Raw genomic sequence first — 24,141 nt, 5'->3', positions numbered from 1 at the left:
TAACACAATGCACTATTCAGGCAAAATTGCACAATTGCACATCTGTATTGTCTATGGTATGTGTTCACGGTGTCCCCGTATACAAGAAAATGGGGGAAATAACCTGTTATGGGAAAAAAAAAAAAAAAAAATTTTTTTATCCACACATTTTCATTTCAATTTGAACAACATATCCAATAGTATCATAAAGAGCGGTCTCAGATACAATGTATATAAGAATGTATGACGGGTAAAGGTATTATAGTAATCAGGTACAGCATGCGTGTGTCACGACTGGAGCTATCATCTCCATTCATTGGTTACACCTGGGATAGATATGCTGTCTTATGCACCAATTAGTGTATATTCCAATGAAAAATCACAAGGACTGATAGAAAGAATAATAATATCAAAAAGTGATACCGATTACCGCCCAGGTCCCTGGGTCAGTTAGGGGTGATTGGTAGTATAGGTATTCTCCCGTGTAGGATCCTATTGCATGCCTTGCTCAGAGTCCTTACTGCATATTAGGTAGGAGTCAGAGTCCTTACTGCATATTAAACAGGAAGCATATTGATAGGAAAACGCGTTTCACCCGTAATAACGGGCTTGCTCACTTCCAATGCTGCTGTCCTGGCTAGTACTGGGTTTAAAAACCCTGTTATTAATTGGTCAGCCAATGGCTGTTCGTTTCTAATTGGAAATACAGCTCCTGCTGTGTTCGGCAAAAGCCGTGATTGCATGTGTGGTTGCTTAGCAACCCAGGGAGTGTCAGCCTATCAGGGGTGAGGGGGAGGTCCCAAGTCCCGGACGGAGAGAGAAGCGGTTCTCTTACCGCTGTATCTATATGTATATATATGGTTGCTAGGCAACCTGGAGGATCTCGGCTTGCGGGAGGTGAGGGGGTCATATTACCGTGGATATTATGGAAAAGAGGGAAACACTATGTGCCTGGCTTTGTGGATATCGAGCCAGGCAGCTGCCCTAATCGAGAATACAGCTCCCGCTATGTTCGGCGGGAGCCGTGATCGTGTATGTGGTTGCTTAGCAACCCATGAGGTGTCAGCCTATCGGAGGTGGCGGGGAGGTCCCACGTCCTGGACGGAAAAAGAAGCGGTTCATTTTCCGCTATGTCCGTATATATGTATATGGTTGCTAGGCAACCTAGAGGATTCAGGCTTGTGGGAGGTGAGGGAGGTCCTATTAAAGGGGACACACTGAAAGAAGGACGCTCTATGTGCCCGGCTCTATGGATATAAAGTCAGACAGCTGATTAGTCATGGCTAGTATGTAGGCGACTCTATTGCTATGGCAACCTTATATACATTTTATACATTTCTCTTGTGGTCTGGATTTTCTAAAGGTAGCGTCACATTGCATGACAATAGAATATTAGCATAAGTGGATAAAGAAAGTGAATAGAAAGAGATAAAGAGAAAGATAAGGAATAAAGTTGTGTAATATATATAAAAAAATAATTTTTTGTTGTTTTTTGGGATAAATTATACGTCAGTGGGATTTAACCGCCCAGATATGGACCTTTATTGTATAGCTTGTGGATTGGGTGTGGGAATGGCCAGTTGAGTGGAGAAAGTTAGGGGGGGGGAGGGGTTTTTTTTTTTTTTTTTTTGTTGGGTTGGTGTGGAGGGGCGGGGGGGGGGGGGGGGGGGGGGGAGGTAATAGGAGATAGTAGTATGGGGCTTGAGAAGCCTGAGATGGTGAATGGACGAATTGTGACAGGGTCATGAAGGAGTTTACATGGTTTAACTTGTCAGTTGGTGTATGTGGGTGAGAATTGTGATATTATAGTGGGTTATAGATAAGTGGGCGGTGTTGTCTGTGAAAAAAAAAAAAAAAAAAACGACTCACTTGGGATATCACCACTCTGGAGAATTATATTAAACACAAAATCGTACCAAGAGGCCTCAGACCCAGGATTTTTCCCTCTTTTCCCTTAGCCACAGATAATCTGAAGGCAGAGTGGGAAAATACCCTTCTTAAATGTTCCAGTGAATTAATACACATACTCATCAAACATGACACCCTGATCCTGGATCAGGTAGAAAAAGAAATAGAAGAGGTTGGAAAAAGTCTGGAAAAGTGGGAAAAAGATCTCTCTTTTCAATCTACGTTTGAAAAACACAAGAGAGACCTGGAGATTTATGAAAGAAACATCATAGAATGTAAGCGAAACAAACTTCAAAGGGACAAACGGGATTTCTCACAGGGCAATCAATTTCGTTGGAACATACAGCCCCCAAAACATAGAGAGAGGAAACCAAAAGAGGACTATACCTTCTCCGAGTTCGAGTCATCTAATAGCGAAGATTCAGCAAACGAAGTGACGGACGCCCCACGCACTCACTATATCCCGGAGGATAGAGAGGACTCGCCCTATTTTTTAGGTCGGGGCCAGAAAACAAGAGGAAGAACCAGACCCGGAGGCCAATACGGAGGGGGAGAAAGAAGAGACAGAGGAAGGAACAACAATTGGGACACCCCACGGTCCTCGAGATATCCGGAGCGACAGAGGAAGGCTCGATAAATCAACCATCTATGCATCATTTAAAGATCATTAATCTATCCGAGAGAATACTCACCCCAGAACAAACTAAGGTCCTAAGCAAGGGCCTGTCTTTCTCACCATCTAAACCATTCAATAGATTCCTGTGGGAGAAAGACCTGAGAATGTATGGGAGAAAATTACTCCTAAAGAAATTCTTTAAGAAACAAGACCCCACACGAGTTCTGGCTGATAATGATCCCATTTGGGATACTGAAGATTTGGGCATGATTGAAATTCTAGAAGAACTCCAACAGGAATCTGGGATGGAAATGACCAGCAAACATCGTCCTATGTGTAAAGGGAAATCAACCTTCTTTCCCCCTGATAATAATAGCCCAGAAATCAGAGTCTTTATGGATATGGTATCCCGAGAATTTGACGTAATACAGAAGAAAAATCACAACAGACTTCATTTCTTTCCACCAAATTTGGACGCAGGAGAAAGAGCAGCATTAAAAGAGATACAAGAATGGAAGGAGGTAATAATAAAACCCTCAGACAAAGGAGGGAACATAGTCCTTTGGCCGAGCACGATGTATGTTACAGAAGCACTACGTCAGCTAAAACAAACCACCTGCTATCAACGACTACTAAACAACCCAACATCACGATTCTTGAAGGAATACACTGGATTAATAGAAGGAGCACTAGCCGCTGGAACAATAACCAAACAAGAATATAAATATCTGACTGTACAGAATCCAAAGACACCGACTTTTTATCTCCTCCCTAAGATACATAAAGATCTAAAAAAACCACCTGGTAGACCCATCATGTCTGGCAATGGGGGCCTCTTGGAGCAGCCCAGTCGCTTTTTAGACTTACACCTCCGAGACTATGTTCTTCAACTACCCTCATATTTGAAGGACACATCGGATCTTTTGCGTAAAATTCATAACATCATCTTTGAGGATAGCTTCTATCTTGTGACTCTGGATGTTGAAGCACTGTACACCAGTATTGACCACCAAGCAGGTCTGAGTGCTACTAAATATTTTCTGGATGGAGGAGAGAAGAGTACCTTTAATGATCTTCTATACTCCCTACTAGCCTTCGTATTACAGAAGAACTACTTTACTTTTCAAGAACATTTTTACCTCCAAATTAGGGGCACCGCTATGGGGGCAGCATGTGCACCAACGTATGCAAACCTCTTTCTTGGGTGGTGGGAAAAGATGTCGGTTTTTACGGATAATAATGACAAATATACAGTACACATCATACTATGGCTGCGATACATAGACGACATATTTGTCATCTGGGATGGAGACTCTGACTTACTTCTGGAATTTATTCAACTCCTTAATACAAACCTTAATACAAACAATCTGAATCTGAAATTAACGCATACCATCAGCCAAGACCGGATAGCCTTCCTGGATGTCCACATATACAAATCCCCCAAGGGATACCTGGCAACTGAGCTGTACAGAAAAGAAACAGCAACCAATACTCTATTATTCCAAACGAGCGCACATTTTCCACCGACGGTGGAAAATATTCCCAAAGGAGAATTCTTAAGACTCAGACGCAATTGCTCAGAGGAAGAGGTCTTCAAAGTTAAAAGCCGGGAACTGACCAAGCGGCTACTAGAGAGGGGCTACAGCAAGCGCTCATTGAAGAGGGCATGCACTGGAGTAACCAAAATACCAAGAGACTCTCTGATCTTTCCAGCCAAATCGATAACACATCAGGAGAAGGATGAGAAGATCAGATTCATCGGGACTTTCTGTCCGGAATGGAGGCTTCTAAAAAAAGCAATAGAGAAACATCTCCCTATTCTGAAATTAGACAGTGACTTAGCACCCTTTATAGATGATAGTATCCAGATGAGTTGGAGGAGAGCGAAGAATATCAAAGACCTCCTAGTTAGGAGTCACTTTCAAAAACCTATGGTCAAATCAAACACACCAACTGGCTCCTTCCCCTGCGGGCATTGCAAGGCCTGTTCCCTCATATCGAAGACCAATTCTGTGACTGACCGCTATGGAGAATCCATTCAGATCAAACACTTCTTTAACTGCAGCACTCAAGGAGTGATATACTGTATAGAGTGCAATTGCAATCTAAGATACGTCGGGATGACGACAAGAAAACTAAAAGAACGCATTTTGGAACATGCAGGGAATTGCCGAAACGTCCAACAAGACCTGATCCGAATGAAAAAATTGACTCCGGTGGCACGACACTTCCACTCTCATCACACGGATTTCTCAAAGAATTCAAGGTGTTTGGTCTGGACAAAATTCAACTGGGAATAAGAGGAGGAGATATGACGAAAGAACTGCTTAAACGGGAAACAGAATGGATTTTCAAATTAAATACATATAGACCTCAAGGACTAAATGAAAGCATTAATTATAGTGCTTTCCTTTGAAATCTCTCTGAAAATCTCAAAAATTGTTTCATGGTTAACAACATTTACAATAGCCAGCATCACCAAAATCGAATACAATGAAGATCCAACTCTCTACTAACCTCATGTAATCACCATGTGTAGCAATTACTCTCTTCTTCCTACCAGGCACTTCTACAATTTATTTATCACCAATATCCTAATTATCTAATTCATTTATCCATTTATAATCTCAATCCGTTCAAAGTAATCACACATCCTGGAGTCCTTTTCTCACCATCTATTTCACGCATGGTAGGCATTTACCCTACCATACACTTACCACATTTTCCAAACAGACAATAAGATACACTCCTCAATCACAATACTATCAATAATCATCCACCCCTTCCTCCTTTTCTCCCTCACAACAATTCTCACATCACCACACCCGCATAACCCCCCTCCCCATTCTTCCCTCTCACAACTCTCCCCCCCTTTACCCTCCCCCCCCCCTCACCCCCTCAAAATAAAGCTCACAGACAACACCGCCCACTTATCTATAACCCACTATAATATCACAATTCTCACCCACATACACCAACTGACAAGTTAAACCATGTAAACTCCTTCATGACCCTGTCACAATTCGTCCATTCACCATCTCAGGCTTCTCAAGCCCCATACTACTATCTCCTATTACCTCCCCCCCCCCCCCGCCCCTCCACACCAACCAACAAAAAAAAAAACAAAAAAAAAAAAAAAAAACAAACCCCTCCCCCCCCCTAACTTTCTCCACTCAACTGGCCATTCCACACCCAATCCACAAGCTATACAATAAAGGTCCATATCTGGGCGGTTAAATCCCACTGACGTATAATTTATCCCAAAAAACAACAAAAAATTATTTTTTTATATATATTACACAACTTTATTCCTTATCTTTCTCTTATCTCTTTCTATTCACTTTCTTTATCCACTTATGCTAATATTCTATTGTCATGCAATGTGACGCTACCTTTAGAAAATCCAGACCACAAGAGAAATGTATAAAATGTATATAAGGTTGCCATAGCAATAGAGTCGCCTACATACTAGCCATGACTAATCAGCTGTCTGACTTTATATCCATAGAGCCGGGCACATAGAGCGTCCTTCTTTCAGTGTGTCCCCTTTAATAGGACCTCCCTCACCTCCCACAAGCCTGAATCCTCTAGGTTGCCTAGCAACCATATACATATATACGGACATAGCGGAAAATGAACCGCTTCTTTTTCCGTCCAGGACGTGGGACCTCCCCGCCACCTCCGATAGGCTGACACCCTCATGGGTTGCTAAGCAACCACATACACGATCACGGCTCCCGCCGAACATAGCGGGAGCTGTATTCTCGATTAGGGCAGCTGCCTGGCTCGATATCCACAAAGCCAGGCACATAGTGTTTCCTCTTTTCCATAATATCCACGGTAATATGACCCCCTCACCTCCCGCAAGCCGAGATCCTCCAGGTTGCCTAGCAACCATATATATACATATAGATACAGCGGTAAGAGAACCGCTTCTCTCTCCGTCCGGGACTTGGGACCTCCCCCTCACCCCTGATAGGCTGACACTCCCTGGTTGCTAAGCAACCACACATGCAATCACGGCTTTTGCCGAACACAGCAGGAGCTGTATTTCCAATTAGAAACGAACAGCATTGGCTGACCAATTAATAACAGGGTTTTTAAACCCAGTACTAGCCAGGACAGCAGCATTGGAAGTGAGCAAGCCCGTTATTACGGGTGAAACGCGTTTTCCTATCAATATGCTTCCTGTTTAATATGCAGTAAGGACTCTGACTCCTACCTAATATGCAGTAAGGACTCTGAGCAAGGCATGCAATAGGATCCTACACGGGAGAATACCTATACTACCAATCACCCCTAACTGACCCAGGGACCTGGGCGGTAATCGGTATCACTTTTTGATATTATTATTCTTTCTATCAGTCCTTGTGATTTTTCATTGGAATATACACTAATTGGTGCATAAGACAGCATATCTATCCCAGGTGTAACCAATGAATGGAGATGATAGCTCCAGTCGTGACACACGCATGCTGTACCTGATTACTATAATACCTTTACCCGTCATACATTCTTATATACATTGTATCTGAGACCGCTCTTTATGATACTATTGGATATGTTGTTCAAATTGAAATGAAAATGTGTGGATAAAAATTTTTTTTTTTTTTTTTTTCCCATAACAGGTTATTTCCCCCATTTTCTTGTATACGGGGACACCGTGAACACATACCATAGACAATACAGATGTGCAATTGTGCAATTTTGCCTGAATAGTGCATTGTGTTATCTTCTCATTTTCTTACAAATAATTCATTACTTCTCTTATTTCAGTGGACTCTCATCCATGATTCCTGGGAGTAATCCCAGGTCTAACAGGGACAGCAGATCCACACTTGTCTTCTAATCTACTAAATAGGTGCACTCTCATTGGTGAGTGGAACACCTCATTTATAGGTTACTATCATACCTCACCGCTAGAGCCCAATCTCGTCTGATCTTGGAAGCAAAACGGTGATGGGCTGGGTCAGTATCTGAGGGGTGACCCTCAGAGAATACCCAGTGTAGTAATCTGAGGTTGTTTCAAATCAAAACTCAATACCAACAGCAGTATCACCACTACTTCTTCTTTCCCACCTGTATATATTCCTCCTGATTTTCTCAGGCAAGAACATTTGTATAATATAAATTCTGGTCTCATCAACACATGCGTTAGCCTGTACTGATACGGTATAAGAATAGATGTATGATTACTCTCTTAGGTGAGAATTAATTAGGAATTCTCTATTCCTCTATATCAGGCACACCCATTAGGGTTTTGAGTGTCAGGGACAGGATAAGGTAGTACATATGGTATACACACTCCCGGTGTAAGTGATACCTACTCTTGCATGACCAATTTTGGTCCCATTAAAACAAGCATTGCTTGTACTGGTATGGCATGAGAACAGGTGGACGGTGATTATATCTACACCTCCATGCCAGTCTATATTGGGATAGACTAAACCAGGACATAATCCCATTTGTGACTTTGTTTCCCCAACAAATATATTTATTTATGGACATCTCCGCTTTGTGATATATATTAATTTCATGGGGAGAATGACTGGATACGGACAATATTTTAATAAAGCATAATAAAATTATATGTTTTAATATTATTCATATATACACAGTTAACAAGAGTGCACCCAAAAAAGAGTCTTCTTCATTTCATGTTTGCTCTAGCTTTTTTCTGACTCTGGGTGCACCACCAGATAGCAATAAGAGATTATCTCCGTATAAATATATACTGGTCCTTACAAACACATGTAATTGTGCAACACTGGTGCGGAATCACCAACCTCCTTTGGTAAATCTGTATTTGTGCTGATCCTAGATCAGTTTCTGATTCCTGCACAGTCAAATCAACTAACATTTTATCCAGTTGTCAGTGGTCTCTCTCTTTCTTTGCCACTGCCCTGGATCAACTCAGTATCCACCAGAACATCAGAATCGCCTATGATGTCTTCATTCTCCTTAAAAACTGAACTTACCAGACGTAGGAACACTGAGGGCTTTGGAGATCTCTTTTTGGAAACTGGGGACTCAGAAAACCCGACTACTGATTGGAGGGGCCCATTATCTAAACTCCAGAAAACATTACAGAGGAGAACACGACTCACTTGGGATATCACCACTCTGGAGAATTATATTAAACACAAAATCGTACCAAGAGGCCTCAGACCCAGGATTTTTCCCTCTTTTCCCTTAGCCACAGATAATCTGAAGGCAGAGTGGGAAAATACCCTTCTTAAATGTTCCAGTGAATTAATACACATACTCATCAAACATGACACCCTGATCCTGGATCAGGTAGAAAAAGAAATAGAAGAGGTTGGAAAAAGTCTGGAAAAGTGGGAAAAAGATCTCTCTTTTCAATCTACGTTTGAAAAACACAAGAGAGACCTGGAGATTTATGAAAGAAACATCATAGAATGTAAGCGAAACAAACTTCAAAGGGACAAACGGGATTTCTCACAGGGCAATCAATTTCGTTGGAACATACAGCCCCCAAAACATAGAGAGAGGAAACCAAAAGAGGACTATACCTTCTCCGAGTTCGAGTCATCTAATAGCGAAGATTCAGCAAACGAAGTGACGGACGCCCCACGCACTCACTATATCCCGGAGGATAGAGAGGACTCGCCCTATTTTTTAGGTCGGGGCCAGAAAACAAGAGGAAGAACCAGACCCGGAGGCCAATACGGAGGGGGAGAAAGAAGAGACAGAGGAAGGAACAACAATTGGGACACCCCACGGTCCTCGAGATATCCGGAGCGACAGAGGAAGGCTCGATAAATCAACCATCTATGCATCATTTAAAGATCATTAATCTATCCGAGAGAATACTCACCCCAGAACAAACTAAGGTCCTAAGCAAGGGCCTGTCTTTCTCACCATCTAAACCATTCAATAGATTCCTGTGGGAGAAAGACCTGAGAATGTATGGGAGAAAATTACTCCTAAAGAAATTCTTTAAGAAACAAGACCCCACACGAGTTCTGGCTGATAATGATCCCATTTGGGATACTGAAGATTTGGGCATGATTGAAATTCTAGAAGAACTCCAACAGGAATCTGGGATGGAAATGACCAGCAAACATCGTCCTATGTGTAAAGGGAAATCAACCTTCTTTCCCCCTGATAATAATAGCCCAGAAATCAGAGTCTTTATGGATATGGTATCCCGAGAATTTGACGTAATACAGAAGAAAAATCACAACAGACTTCATTTCTTTCCACCAAATTTGGACGCAGGAGAAAGAGCAGCATTAAAAGAGATACAAGAATGGAAGGAGGTAATAATAAAACCCTCAGACAAAGGAGGGAACATAGTCCTTTGGCCGAGCACGATGTATGTTACAGAAGCACTACGTCAGCTAAAACAAACCACCTGCTATCAACGACTACTAAACAACCCAACATCACGATTCTTGAAGGAATACACTGGATTAATAGAAGGAGCACTAGCCGCTGGAACAATAACCAAACAAGAATATAAATATCTGACTGTACAGAATCCAAAGACACCGACTTTTTATCTCCTCCCTAAGATACATAAAGATCTAAAAAAACCACCTGGTAGACCCATCATGTCTGGCAATGGGGGCCTCTTGGAGCAGCCCAGTCGCTTTTTAGACTTACACCTCCGAGACTATGTTCTTCAACTACCCTCATATTTGAAGGACACATCGGATCTTTTGCGTAAAATTCATAACATCATCTTTGAGGATAGCTTCTATCTTGTGACTCTGGATGTTGAAGCACTGTACACCAGTATTGACCACCAAGCAGGTCTGAGTGCTACTAAATATTTTCTGGATGGAGGAGAGAAGAGTACCTTTAATGATCTTCTATACTCCCTACTAGCCTTCGTATTACAGAAGAACTACTTTACTTTTCAAGAACATTTTTACCTCCAAATTAGGGGCACCGCTATGGGGGCAGCATGTGCACCAACGTATGCAAACCTCTTTCTTGGGTGGTGGGAAAAGATGTCGGTTTTTACGGATAATAATGACAAATATACAGTACACATCATACTATGGCTGCGATACATAGACGACATATTTGTCATCTGGGATGGAGACTCTGACTTACTTCTGGAATTTATTCAACTCCTTAATACAAACAATCTGAATCTGAAATTAACGCATACCATCAGCCAAGACCGGATAGCCTTCCTGGATGTCCACATATACAAATCCCCCAAGGGATACCTGGCAACTGAGCTGTACAGAAAAGAAACAGCAACCAATACTCTATTATTCCAAACGAGCGCACATTTTCCACCGACGGTGGAAAATATTCCCAAAGGAGAATTCTTAAGACTCAGACGCAATTGCTCAGAGGAAGAGGTCTTCAAAGTTAAAAGCCGGGAACTGACCAAGCGGCTACTAGAGAGGGGCTACAGCAAGCGCTCATTGAAGAGGGCATGCACTGGAGTAACCAAAATACCAAGAGACTCTCTGATCTTTCCAGCCAAATCGATAACACATCAGGAGAAGGATGAGAAGATCAGATTCATCGGGACTTTCTGTCCGGAATGGAGGCTTCTAAAAAAAGCAATAGAGAAACATCTCCCTATTCTGAAATTAGACAGTGACTTAGCACCCTTTATAGATGATAGTATCCAGATGAGTTGGAGGAGAGCGAAGAATATCAAAGACCTCCTAGTTAGGAGTCACTTTCAAAAACCTATGGTCAAATCAAACACACCAACTGGCTCCTTCCCCTGCGGGCATTGCAAGGCCTGTTCCCTCATATCGAAGACCAATTCTGTGACTGACCGCTATGGAGAATCCATTCAGATCAAACACTTCTTTAACTGCAGCACTCAAGGAGTGATATACTGTATAGAGTGCAATTGCAATCTAAGATACGTCGGGATGACGACAAGAAAACTAAAAGAACGCATTTTGGAACATGCAGGGAATTGCCGAAACGTCCAACAAGACCTGATCCGAATGAAAAAATTGACTCCGGTGGCACGACACTTCCACTCTCATCACACGGATTTCTCAAAAGAATTCAAGGTGTTTGGTCTGGACAAAATTCAACTGGGAATAAGAGGAGGAGATATGACGAAAGAACTGCTTAAACGGGAAACAGAATGGATTTTCAAATTAAATACATATAGACCTCAAGGACTAAATGAAAGCATTAATTATAGTGCTTTCCTTTGAAATCTCTCTGAAAATCTCAAAAAATTGTTTCATGGTTAACAACATTTACAATAGCCAGCATCACCAAAATCGAATACAATGAAGATCCAACTCTCTACTAACCTCATGTAATCACCATGTGTAGCAATTACTCTCTTCTTCCTACCAGGCACTTCTACAATTTATTTATCACCAATATCCTAATTATCTAATTCATTTATCCATTTATAATCTCAATCCGTTCAAAGTAATCACACATCCTGGAGTCCTTTTCTCACCATCTATTTCACGCATGGTAGGCATTTACCCTACCATACACTTACCACATTTTCCAAACAGACAATAAGATACACTCCTCAATCACAATACTATCAATAATCATCCCACCCCTTCCTCCTTTTCTCCCTCACAACAATTCTCACATCACCACACCCGCATAACCCCCCTCCCCATTCTTCCCTCTCACAACTCTCCCCCCCCTTTACCCTCCCCCCCCCCTCACCCCCTCAAAATAAAGCTCACAGACAACACCGCCCACTTATCTATAACCCACTATAATATCACAATTCTCACCCACATACACCAACTGACAAGTTAAACCATGTAAACTCCTTCATGACCCTGTCACAATTCGTCCATTCACCATCTCAGGCTTCTCAAGCCCCATACTACTATCTCCTATTACCTCCCCCCCCCCCGCCCCTCCACACCAACCCAACAAAAAAAAAAAAAAAAAAACCCTCCCCCCCCCTAACTTTCTCCACTCAACTGGCCATTCCCACACCCAATCCACAAGCTATACAATAAAGGTCCATATCTGGGCGGTTAAATCCCACTGACGTATAATTTATCCCAAAAAACAACAAAAAATTATTTTTTTATATATATTACACAACTTTATTCCTTATCTTTCTCTTTATCTCTTTCTATTCACTTTCTTTATCCACTTATGCTAATATTCTATTGTCATGCAATGTGACGCTACCTTTAGAAAATCCAGACCACAAGAGAAATGTATAAAATGTATATAAGGTTGCCATAGCAATAGAGTCGCCTACATACTAGCCATGACTAATCAGCTGTCTGACTTTATATCCATAGAGCCGGGCACATAGAGCGTCCTTCTTTCAGTGTGTCCCCTTTAATAGGACCTCCCTCACCTCCCACAAGCCTGAATCCTCTAGGTTGCCTAGCAACCATATACATATATACGGACATAGCGGAAAATGAACCGCTTCTTTTTCCGTCCAGGACGTGGGACCTCCCCGCCACCTCCGATAGGCTGACACCTCATGGGTTGCTAAGCAACCACATACACGATCACGGCTCCCGCCGAACATAGCGGGAGCTGTATTCTCGATTAGGGCAGCTGCCTGGCTCGATATCCACAAAGCCAGGCACATAGTGTTTCCCTCTTTTCCATAATATCTACGGTAATATGACCCCCTCACCTCCCGCAAGCCGAGATCCTCCAGGTTGCCTAGCAACCATATATATACATATAGATACAGCGGTAAGAGAACCGCTTCTCTCTCCGTCCGGGACTTGGGACCTCCCCCTCACCCCTGATAGGCTGACACTCCCTGGGTTGCTAAGCAACCACACATGCAATCACGGCTTTTGCCGAACACAGCAGGAGCTGTATTTCCAATTAGAAACGAACAGCCATTGGCTGACCAATTAATAACAGGGTTTTTAAACCCAGTACTAGCCAGGACAGCAGCATTGGAAGTGAGCAAGCCCGTTATTACGGGTGAAACGCGTTTTCCTATCAATATGCTTCCTGTTTAATATGCAGTAAGGACTCTGACTCCTACCTAATATGCAGTAAGGACTCTGAGCAAGGCATGCAATAGGATCCTACACGGGAGAATACCTATACTACCAATCACCCCTAACTGACCCAGGGACCTGGGCGGTAATCGGTATCACTTTTTGATATTATTATTCTTTCTATCAGTCCTTGTGATTTTTCATTGGAATATACACTAATTGGTGCATAAGACAGCATATCTATCCCAGGTGTAACCAATGAATGGAGATGATAGCTCCAGTCGTGACACACGCATGCTGTACCTGATTACTATAATACCTTTACCCGTCATACATTCTTATATACATTGTATCTGAGACCGCTCTTTATGATACTATTGGATATGTTGTTCAAATTGAAATGAAAATGTGTGGATAAAATTTTTTTTTTTTTTTTTTTTTTTCCCATAACAGGTTATTTCCCCCATTTTCTTGTATACGGGGACACCGTGAACACATACCATAGACAATACAGATGTGCAATTGTGCAATTTTGCCTGAATAGTGCATTGTGTTATCTTCTCATTTTCTTACAAATAATTCATTACTTCTCTTATTTCAGTGGACTCTCATCCATGATTCCTGGGAGTAATCCCAGGTCTAACAGGGACAGCAGATCCACACTTGTCTTCTAATCTACTAAATAGGTGCACTCTCATTGGTGAGTGGAACACCTCATTTATAGGTTACTATCATACCTCACCGCTAGAGCCCAATCTCGTCTGATCTTGGAAGCAAAACGGTGATGGGCTGGGTCAGTATCTGAGGGGTGACCCTCAGAGAATACCCAGTGTAGTAATCTGAGGTTGTTTCAAATCAAAACTCAATACCAACAGCAGTATCACCACTACTTCTTCTTTCCCACCTGTATATATTCCTCCTGATTTTCTCAGGCAAGAACATTTGTATAATATAAATTCTGGTCTCATCAACACATGCGTTAGCCTGTACTGATACGGTATAAGAATAGATGTATGATTACTCTCTTAGGTGAGAATTAATTAGGAATTCTCTATTCCTCTATATCAGGCACACCCATTAGGGTTTTGAGTGTCAGGGACAGGATAAGGTAGTACATATGGTATACACACTCCCGGTGTAAGTGATACCTACTCTTGCATGACCAATTTTGGTCCCATTAAAACAAGCATTGCTTGTACTGGTATGGCATGAGAACAGGTGGACGGTGATTATATCTACACCTCCATGCCAGTCTATATTGGGATAGACTAAACCAGGACATAATCCCATTTGTGACTTTGTTTCCCCAACAAATATATTTATTTATGGACATCTCCGCTTTGTGATATATATTAATTTCATGGGGAGAATGACTGGATACGGACAATATTTTAATAAAGCATAATAAAATTATATGTTTTAATATTATTCATATATACACAGTTAACAAGAGTGCACCCAAAAAAGAGTCTTCTTCATTTCATGTTTGCTCCAGTGAGACAGTAGACAGCTCCCAGGGCAATGTATCTGACCCACCTGTCAGCCCGCAGCTGGCTCCGATGCTGCGCGGGGGAGCTCCAGTATCTGGGATCTCTCCTATGTCGGCTTCTGTCTTAAACGCTCTTCTTTGCCATGGAGTGCTGTGACTAGCGTGCGGTGCACCGCAAAAGCTGTATAAGCGCACTGTGCTCGCAGTTAGCAGTATCAACCTCTGCTTTGCCTCCCAGATGTGAGATTTGGTGTACCTTATAGGGGGGTGTAGGTTATGTAGTGTAGTAATGTATTGCAGTATATAGGGGCATGTAGTGCACTGATTTGGTGTAGCATATAAGGGGATTTAGCGTAGTGATGTAGTGTAGCATATAGGGTATGTAGTGCAGTGCATAGGGGCATGTAGTGTAGTGATGTAGATCAGCGTGTAGGAGATGTAGTATAGTGATGTAGTGCAGCGGATAGAGGAATGTAGTGCAGTGATGAAGTGTTATGATATAGTGCAATGTATGGGGACACACATAGGAGCATGTAGTTGAACACGCTCGTGGGGACTGTAACACATAGGGGAATATTGTCCAGTAGTATCCCCTTTTTTTCAAAATATTTGATAATCTGATAATTTTAGTCTGATAGGGTTTGTTTGTTTGTTTGTTTGTTTTGTTTTGTCCTTTGTTTTTTTTGAGGGGAGGGCTCCAAATTACTGCCTTGCCCCGGGTGACGAAAATCCTAGTTTCGGCCCTGATGTAACAGACACCCTTCTGTCACCCTGCTGAGGGAGGGACCGACGGATAAGTCTCCTTTCCTCACTCACCTCTCCTGTCCTACTTTAACATTTTCCTTGTTAAATATAAAATCGGATGACAGAGTGATAATTAAACAGAGGAAGGTGCATTATTGCTTGATTACATTTTTATTGGCAGTTTAATTGGATTGTTAGAGGCCCCATGGGAAGCCGTGAGGTGCACAGGAAAGGATGGATGACGATGTGGAAATGTTCACGAGATGGAGGGAGGGTGTAGACAAAAAATAAGTGTGACTGATATCATCAAAATAAGTGAATAATGAGCAAAAAATAAATAAATCCCAAGTATTGGATGAGGAGAGATGAAAAGGAAAATGAACTAAAAGGTCAGAGAGAAGAAAAATGAAAGCGCAAATGTTCTGTTAGAATGTGCTAGTTCTGACAGTCCAATGATGAAGTCGTCAGACCTCACCCTGCATTCTGCCTGTGGACTTTCTGTACACTGTGCAACCACTCGCTGACAGTCCTATTGCCTATTTACCTGTGTACACACCATGGTGGCAGTGTCTTAGGGTGGGGCTGTCACCATAGGTGTTGGAATGGGGGGAAGCATGCCCCCCCCCAAACATGACCATACCCCCAGATCACCGCGGAGACTGTGACTTCAAAACTCCGGCGTCGCAGCGTGCTGCCCCGTTTCCTGTCCAGCCGGCTCTTCACAGAGGCATTACTGGGAGGAGGCGGGGATGTCCCAGCAGGCTCAGCATGGCCACGCCTCCTCCCAGTAATGCATCTGAGAGCCGACTAGGACTGGAGGACACTGGGCAGGACGTTTTGAATCAGATTCTCCACGGTGATCTGGGGAGTAAGTGCTCCCCGCATGGGGTGGGGTGGGATAATCGGGGGGAACGTCAAAATTTATTTTTATATATGCCCCAACCAACAACAACATGTTCTGTCGCCCCTGACTGTCACAGCCAAGCTGTATATGAGCTGCTTCTCAGAGCAGATGTGTATGATGAGAAGGCTGGTATTACATCTTCACTAACTATAAATATACAGTATGTGTCATTATTGTGTGGTAGAGTATGAGCAGGCAAACAGCCACCTCCAGACAGTCACCTCTGATTTGCAGCACACAGCTGCTCAGTTAGGCATACATAGCAGCTCATTGAGGCACACTAGGATCACGCAATGGGGGCTATTTACTGAGGAAAGTTAATGTATATGTGCATCTAAAGGTGAATACACACTGGGCATTTTTGCCCAGTGTGTATGCACAGCGATGATGGCTGACATCGCTGGGTTGAAAATCGCTTAGTGCATATACACTGACCTATTTTCCCCCCTGCCCAGCAATGTCAGTGGGGGTGAACGGCTTTCCATAGCAGAACGCTATGGAAAGCCGTTCACCCCGCCGCTCATCTACTGGTAATACCAGCAGATGAACGGCGGCCTCCAGCGATGAAGCGGGAGCGTGCATCAGCGCTCATCGCTGGGACATACACACTGGGCGGCTTTGAGCTGACACACTAAAAGCTCTGAGGTCATGGGTTCGATTCCCACCATGGCCCTAACTGTGCGGAAATTGTATATTCTCCCCGTATTTGCGTGGGTTTCCTCCGGGTTCTCTGGTTTCCTCCCACAATCCTGTGGTGAGCTAGTTAATTGATAAGAAAGGTGTTTCACCACAGGTGATGGCAATCATACATTACCAGGAAAGTCCAGGAACAGAGCATTTTCTCCCTCATGGAGCGGGTCAGGTAGGCAAGTATGGTGTGCGCTATATAAATACCTGGTAATAAATAAATAATAATAATAAATAGGGCTGCTATAATATCCTTTTAATCAGGGACACATGAATTACACAGGTTCTGTGGCTGATTAAAAACAGCTGAGATGTAGACCTGAAGTCAGCCAGCCACAGAACCTGTGTAATTCAATAAATTCATGTGTCCCTAATTAAATGGATATTATAGCAACTTTACCTGTAGAGCATAATAGTGCAAAAAGTTGTCATAGTTATGTATACAAGCACAGAACACAGGTCTCCGCTCCTATTGACGTAATTCACACTTACCGGCAGGACAAAAGGGGCACTTCTATACTGGAAAGGGGGCGAGCTGCCTTGCATTAGATGGGCATGTCAAAAAGATCTTAACATGTATAGTTTGGAGGAGAGAAGGGAAAGGGGAGACATGATAGAAACTTTCAAATATATAAAGGGTCTTAACAAAGTTCAGGAGGGAAACATTCTTCAAAGGAAAAGAAGTATTAGAACTCGAGGGCATACATTGAGACTGGAGGGGGGGAGGTTCAGGGGAAATTTAAGGAAAAACTACTTCACAGAAAGGGTAGTGGATAAGTGGAATAGCCTCCCATCAGAGGTGGTAGAGGCTAAGACTGTAGGGCAATTTAAACATGCTTGGGACAGGCATATGAATATCCTTACAAAGAATCAAGATTAAAAAAGGGTTGAGATTGCCTAATGGATAAAATAAAAAAGGGGCAGACTAGATGGGCCAAGTGGTTCTTATCTGCCGTCAAATTCTATGTTTCTATGTTTCTATGTTTCTATGTTCAGATCTGGGTGTGGTTTGGTCTAGTTTGCTCTGATTTTCCAATCAGGAATATTGGCAGTATCTCTAATTAGCATATAGTGCCAGCTGTTTTGGCACTTAATGCAAATATATCAGATTTAGGGCAGGATGTACTAAAGGGAAATTGCGGCCAAAAACCCTACAACAATTTTGCCTGCATTTCCCATATGGAATGTGATGCATTCTGGGGCTTGAATGCAGTGGGTGTATCTCCAGCTTTTGCTGGCATTAACCTATAGAAGCCTATGGGCTTCTCATGGCATTTTCCCTCTAAGCGGGATCCAATCAGATCCCTCCCAGACCCCAGCACTCCACACAGCCACCGCATCATTCTGCACATGCGCAGAAGGACTCCCAGGTCCTAAACCTGGGAGACCTGTGTTTTCAAAGGGCAGCCCTTATCAGAAGTGTCCTTTCCAATACTAATTGCATATGTAAGTGCGTATACAATTCGTAGGTAGGTGGTAAGTGGCGGGAAGTACCGCATCGCAGATGCAATGCCTAGTACATCCCACCCTTATAGACTAAGAAAAGATTCTGAGTGTTATTTACTCAAAGATACCAATGTGTCCTAAATTATAGGAAACAGTAAGTCATTTTCTTTCATTTCTAAACAGTACACTAAGCAGATCAAAGATAAGATGCTGGTATTCTAACCAGGATCTCACATTGGAAAGAAATGGTCATACATATTTGAGAAATCTTACATATAACACATTGGGAAAAAAAGTGTCCGTCCACCTATTATTAGGTGAGTAACATCTTATCAAAGCAGTCCCTCCATTTTATGCAGTGTACACTATATATTTTCTTTGTCATTCACGGATCACCTGCGCTATAGACAGCTTCCTACCTGCAAAACATCAAAGCTAAAGGCTGGTTGGTTGCTAGACTCTTACTGTACAGTTGAGTAATGTTAGTAGGTAATCCTCAATGAAGACAAAACATACACAAAGCTGACAGAATAAGAATTTATATTGAGAATTACACACCTCATACTGAATAAAAAATAAATATAATTACTCACAGCATATAAAATGTGAACAATATGGCAACACAACCAGTTTATAGTTAACAGATACAGAAAAGATAGGGAATACAGAATTGATTACAGTCAATACACAGATCAAAAACTGATGCTGAAATTACACCCAGTATCCAGAATAAGGACATATACTGTATTGCACAGTTCAATTCGTAGTGAGAGCAACCAGAATGGCTTCCGGTGGCTTCACGGGATAAGTCTTCAGAGGCTGAATTCTGCTTGCAGTCTGTGCAAGTGTGAGCAGCAGTCAGCTACTGTAATAGGATGATTTGCCAGGTAATTGAATCTACCCCATAGGGCTCTATTCAGAAAAATCCCGATATTGTCCCGAATATTATCGGGCAATTCAGCATTAAACTTTGAAGGAACAGCGCTTGGTTCTAGAAAGCTTTGTTTTCAGAAATCCGTAAACAAAACCTTCTATTTCTGGTTCTGCTCATACTCTTAAGGTGGGTACACACTAATAGATATATCTGCAGATCAATTGATCTGCAGATATATCTATGGACGGATCGGGCAGTGTGTTGAGCATACACACTGCCCGATCGGTTGTGGGACTGACGTCATGAACTGGGCGGGCGTGTACACACGCCCGCCCAGTTCAGCTGTCACTCACAGCTGGCCGCCGCCACATGTGTACGGGCGGCAAAGCGCCAATATATCGGTAGATATATTGGCCGTCGGCTGTGCTGCGCGATACGTCTGTGAACGACAGAGTTCACAGACGTATCGGCCGTACACACTAGCCGACGGTTCCGCGATATATCGGCCGTTCAAGAGAACGGCCGATATATCAACCAGTGTGTATGGGCCTTTACTTAGCAGTGGGAATAGCCTCCTGTTCGCATTGTTGGGTCTGCAATGTGACGAGTGGCAAGGGCAGGTCCAACTAGAGCCTCCTAAAAGTGTCTACGTTGATAAATATGTGTATATATAGACGTTATGTTAGTCTGTATACATTTATATTTATGGGGTTTATACATACATTTTTTCTGTGATATTCAGCGACATGGGTCTGAACGGAGAAGATAATTGCTTTAGCTTTTTAGTTAACCCTTTGCTGAACGTTAGAAATGCGGAAATACTTGTTTTCACATTTTTTATGAGAAAATAAATGTCCTGAGTAGAGCCCATAGTGAGCATTACACCTAGTAGACAGAACAAGAACAGATGATGAATTTGTATGGGTGTCTAAATTGGACGCTGATCTTGTCGTTCAGCAGCGCCAGCCACTGTGTGCACAGCTCTACACCAAACTACAGACTGAGAACAGGCACTAAGAATAATGCTAAGCATATAGAATAGCAGCAGGTACTAAGATTCATTCCCAGCATGCTAATGGTGAACGGATACTGACAGTTGCATCCAGCATACAGAACAGGATCATGGGAACTTTGCAACCGCCCCATATTAATAATAGCTACCTTGCTACAGATTGTCTAAGGAATTTATTTTACCTGTAGCATTTAGTGATAAGGTACAAATCTATACTGTTATGTTATGATTTACTTTGACAATCCACAGATTATTTTATGAAAATAATCTTAATGAATGAATTCAATGGAAACCAGCCAGCAATTCGCAAAGATGAGCCTGTCACGGATCTTGCTGCTGCCCTGCTAAATCTTATTAGTGCATGATGTGGAACTGCTAAGATTTCCCCTGTCCCTATTTCCAGCAGAACACATTGAGATAACCACACCCAACTCAGCCAATGATGTGCCATGAGGAAGAAATGAGTTTTAGGGGCATAGCTAATGACTGCACTGCCCAATTCAATTAGTGGAGATTCACCTGTGTGTGATGTGCTTGGAACAGCACAATCGGGGGTCCACACGCAAGGAAAACCCATTGATTCTGCAGATTCAACCCTTGCGGTATTCCCTGAAGTTAGGAGTGGGGAAAAGGCTATTTCCCCGCGCCGTGTGGTATTTACCCGAAAATTAGCCGCAGAGTTTACCCCTAAATATTTATTTAATTGCACTGTATTTATTTCTTTTTTTGCATTAAACAGTCATATGTATGTGCTTTGTTTTGAAAACATGGAAAAATAAAACTGAAATTTGATATATACTGTATGGATTATATATAAAATAATACAAATTATTGGGGCAGATGTATTAATCTGGAGAAGGGATAAAGAAGTGATAAAGCAGTGATAAGTGCAAGGCGATAACGCACCAGCCAATCATTACGGATTTGAAAAATGACAATTAGAAGCCGATTGGCTGGTGCGTTATCACCTTGTACTTATCTCTGCTTTATCACTTCTCCAGGCTTAATACATCTGGCGCAGTGATCCTTATTATATTTGGATTAACCCTCACCACGTGTTATTATTATTATTCCCCAGCTGCAGAGCCGGCCCTAACCAATATGATGCCCTAGGCAAGATTTTGGCTGGTACCCCCTAGCACCACCGCTGGTTCTGCCTCTGACCTTGCACCTCTTTCCCAGCACCATCACCCCTCACCCATAGCAGTCCTTGTACCCCCTATATTTTAAATAGGAACAGTTCGCACATTTGACGCACAGCCCAAAAAGGGGAATCCTCTTGCTGGCAAGGGGCATGGCCACACAATAGTAACCCCAATTCCAATTACGCCACACAGTGCTGCAACTTTATTCACATTTTATCTTGCGATAGTGTCCATAATTCATATTACATCCCACAGCAGTATCACTTTACCTTATAAACGTTACTCCTCACAGTAGAGCCCCTTATTCACATTACATCACACTGAATTGCTCCTTATTAACATTACACCACACCTTATTGCTCTTTATTCACATTAGACGACACACTAGTGCCCTTTCTATATGCAACGCCACATAGTAGAGCACCTTATACACATAATGCCACACATTAGTCATGCATTTATACACAATTCCACACAGTAATGCCCCTTACACATATGAGACACATTAATGTCCTTATAAACATAATGCACCTTACACATTATGACAACCTTTATTAATGCCCTTTTACACATAATGTCATTTACACATATGCCGCACATTATTAATGCCCTTATACACATAATGACACACATAGTGCCCCCTACACATTTGCTGCACATTATTAGTGCCCCTATACACATAATGACACACATACAGTAGTAACCTGTTACACATATGCTGCACATTATTAGTGCCCTTATACACATAATGACACACATAGTGGCCCTTTACACATATGTTGCACATTATTAAAGCATTTTTACATGACACACTACTGCACAACCCACTCACATGCACACAGCACTCACACTTCCACTAACACTGTGACCTCTGCCTCTGCTTGTATACAGATGTGTCCTCACAAATCTTGCATCAATGCTAACGTCGGGCACCTTTTTTTTTAATGAAAATGCATCTTATTTGCATTGCTATGTGGCTAGGATGCACAAACTGATTAAACTGATATGCAGCATGCCAATATACTGTGTGAGACTGTGGCTGTATCTGCATATGAAATGCTACATACAGAATATAGGCATGCCGCATATCATTTTAATAAGCAGAAGCTGATGATGCCCCTAGGCATATCAAATTCCCTAGGCAATTGCCTAGTTTGCCTATGCCTATGGCCGGCTCTGCCCAGCTGTCATTGGAACAAGTGGAGAAGACGTGCATCCCTCTTGGAATTTGGTTCACAGTTTTCATGCCACTTTGGGGGGCACTTTGGTTGCCCCGTATGCCCCTCCTCTAAAGGTTAAAGTTCAAATAAACAAAAGCTTCTATTAATATATAAAATTATGGTAGAGTTGAAAGGTATGGGACCATGCGGAGATGTATCAAATCTTGGGGAGAGATAAAGTACCAGCCAATCAGCTCCTAACTGCCATGTTATAGGCTGTATTTAAAAAATTACATTTAGGAGCTAGTTGCTTGGTACAGGGTGAGGCAAAAATAACTCCCAGATTTTATAGGTTAACAAAAAAAGCATGGTAAACGCTGTTCAAAATGTTAGTACATAATCTGAAAATGAATGGAATACTGTTTATTTTCAGTTGGTTTTAAATATATCATAAATTCTTGGTGTATAGCAGCCTTTAGCTCATTAATGGTTCTTGGTCAATAAGTTTGTAGAGCTGAGCTTCCAGCTGTCCTTTCATGAAGCTGATGAGGATAGTTTTCCGCCCAGTAACAAAAATTATTTTTGTTAGCGTTGCCAGACAAATGAAAGTGAGCTTCGTTAAGAAATTGCTAAGGCTAAGGACACGGGGTGGTGGCTATGGCTCAACCCCCTCCCGTGGACCCTAACACCCCCCTTCCTTGGCCCTAACCCTCACCATTAGGATGCTGTCAGTTGGGGTTCCGGCTCCGGGATTCTGCGCAGTGCCGGGATTCCAGGTCAGTCACCTGACCACCGACATCCTGCATGCTGGGATGCTGACCGCATCTCATCTGGACAATATCATATTCAGCGGCAGAGAACCTACCTGGGTGAAGGAGGGGGCTATGCTGCCGCCCCCCGCCGCCTGGTCCCTGTTGACAAGACGCCGGGACCAGCGCATGCGCAGTAGCGATGACAGTTCTGCCACATCTGTGGTACCTGTATTTTGTTTACTTTAAACATATTACTCTAGAAAGACCTTTGTCATGGAGGAGAAAGATCTGTGTATGAGTAGCTCATCGCAGTGCCCGGTGGGATAGTGATAGAGTACTACATGTACCCTCATCTACACACTGGCACCGTGTCTGCTGCTTCTGCAGAATAGTGTCATTGACGCTCTATATGAAACGTATCATGCTCTCTGCGGCTGCCAATGAGTGTTAGGAACATGGAATCTGCTGCATGCTTGCTAATGAGACAGATAACAAGAGAG

At 42.5% G+C, this 24,141-nt stretch overlaps 1 protein-coding gene and 2 pseudogenes across 1 annotated transcript in view; 2 read left to right on the top strand and 1 right to left on the bottom strand.

Moving 5' to 3' along the window:
* FLRT1 (fibronectin leucine rich transmembrane protein 1) overlaps positions 1-24,141 on the bottom strand; it is a 327,690-nt gene that overhangs the window by 283,431 nt on the left and 20,118 nt on the right. The gene's annotated exons all lie outside the window — the stretch shown is intronic.
* On the top strand, positions 7,405-7,522 carry LOC134971414 (5S ribosomal RNA; annotated as a pseudogene).
* On the top strand, positions 14,152-14,269 carry LOC134971413 (5S ribosomal RNA; annotated as a pseudogene).

The sequence above is a fragment of the Pseudophryne corroboree genome, chromosome 11 (genome assembly GCF_028390025.1).
Source record: "Pseudophryne corroboree isolate aPseCor3 chromosome 11, aPseCor3.hap2, whole genome shotgun sequence".
Lineage (NCBI taxonomy): Eukaryota > Metazoa > Chordata > Amphibia > Anura > Myobatrachidae > Pseudophryne > Pseudophryne corroboree.
This window is presented reverse-complemented; position numbering and strand designations above follow the sequence as displayed.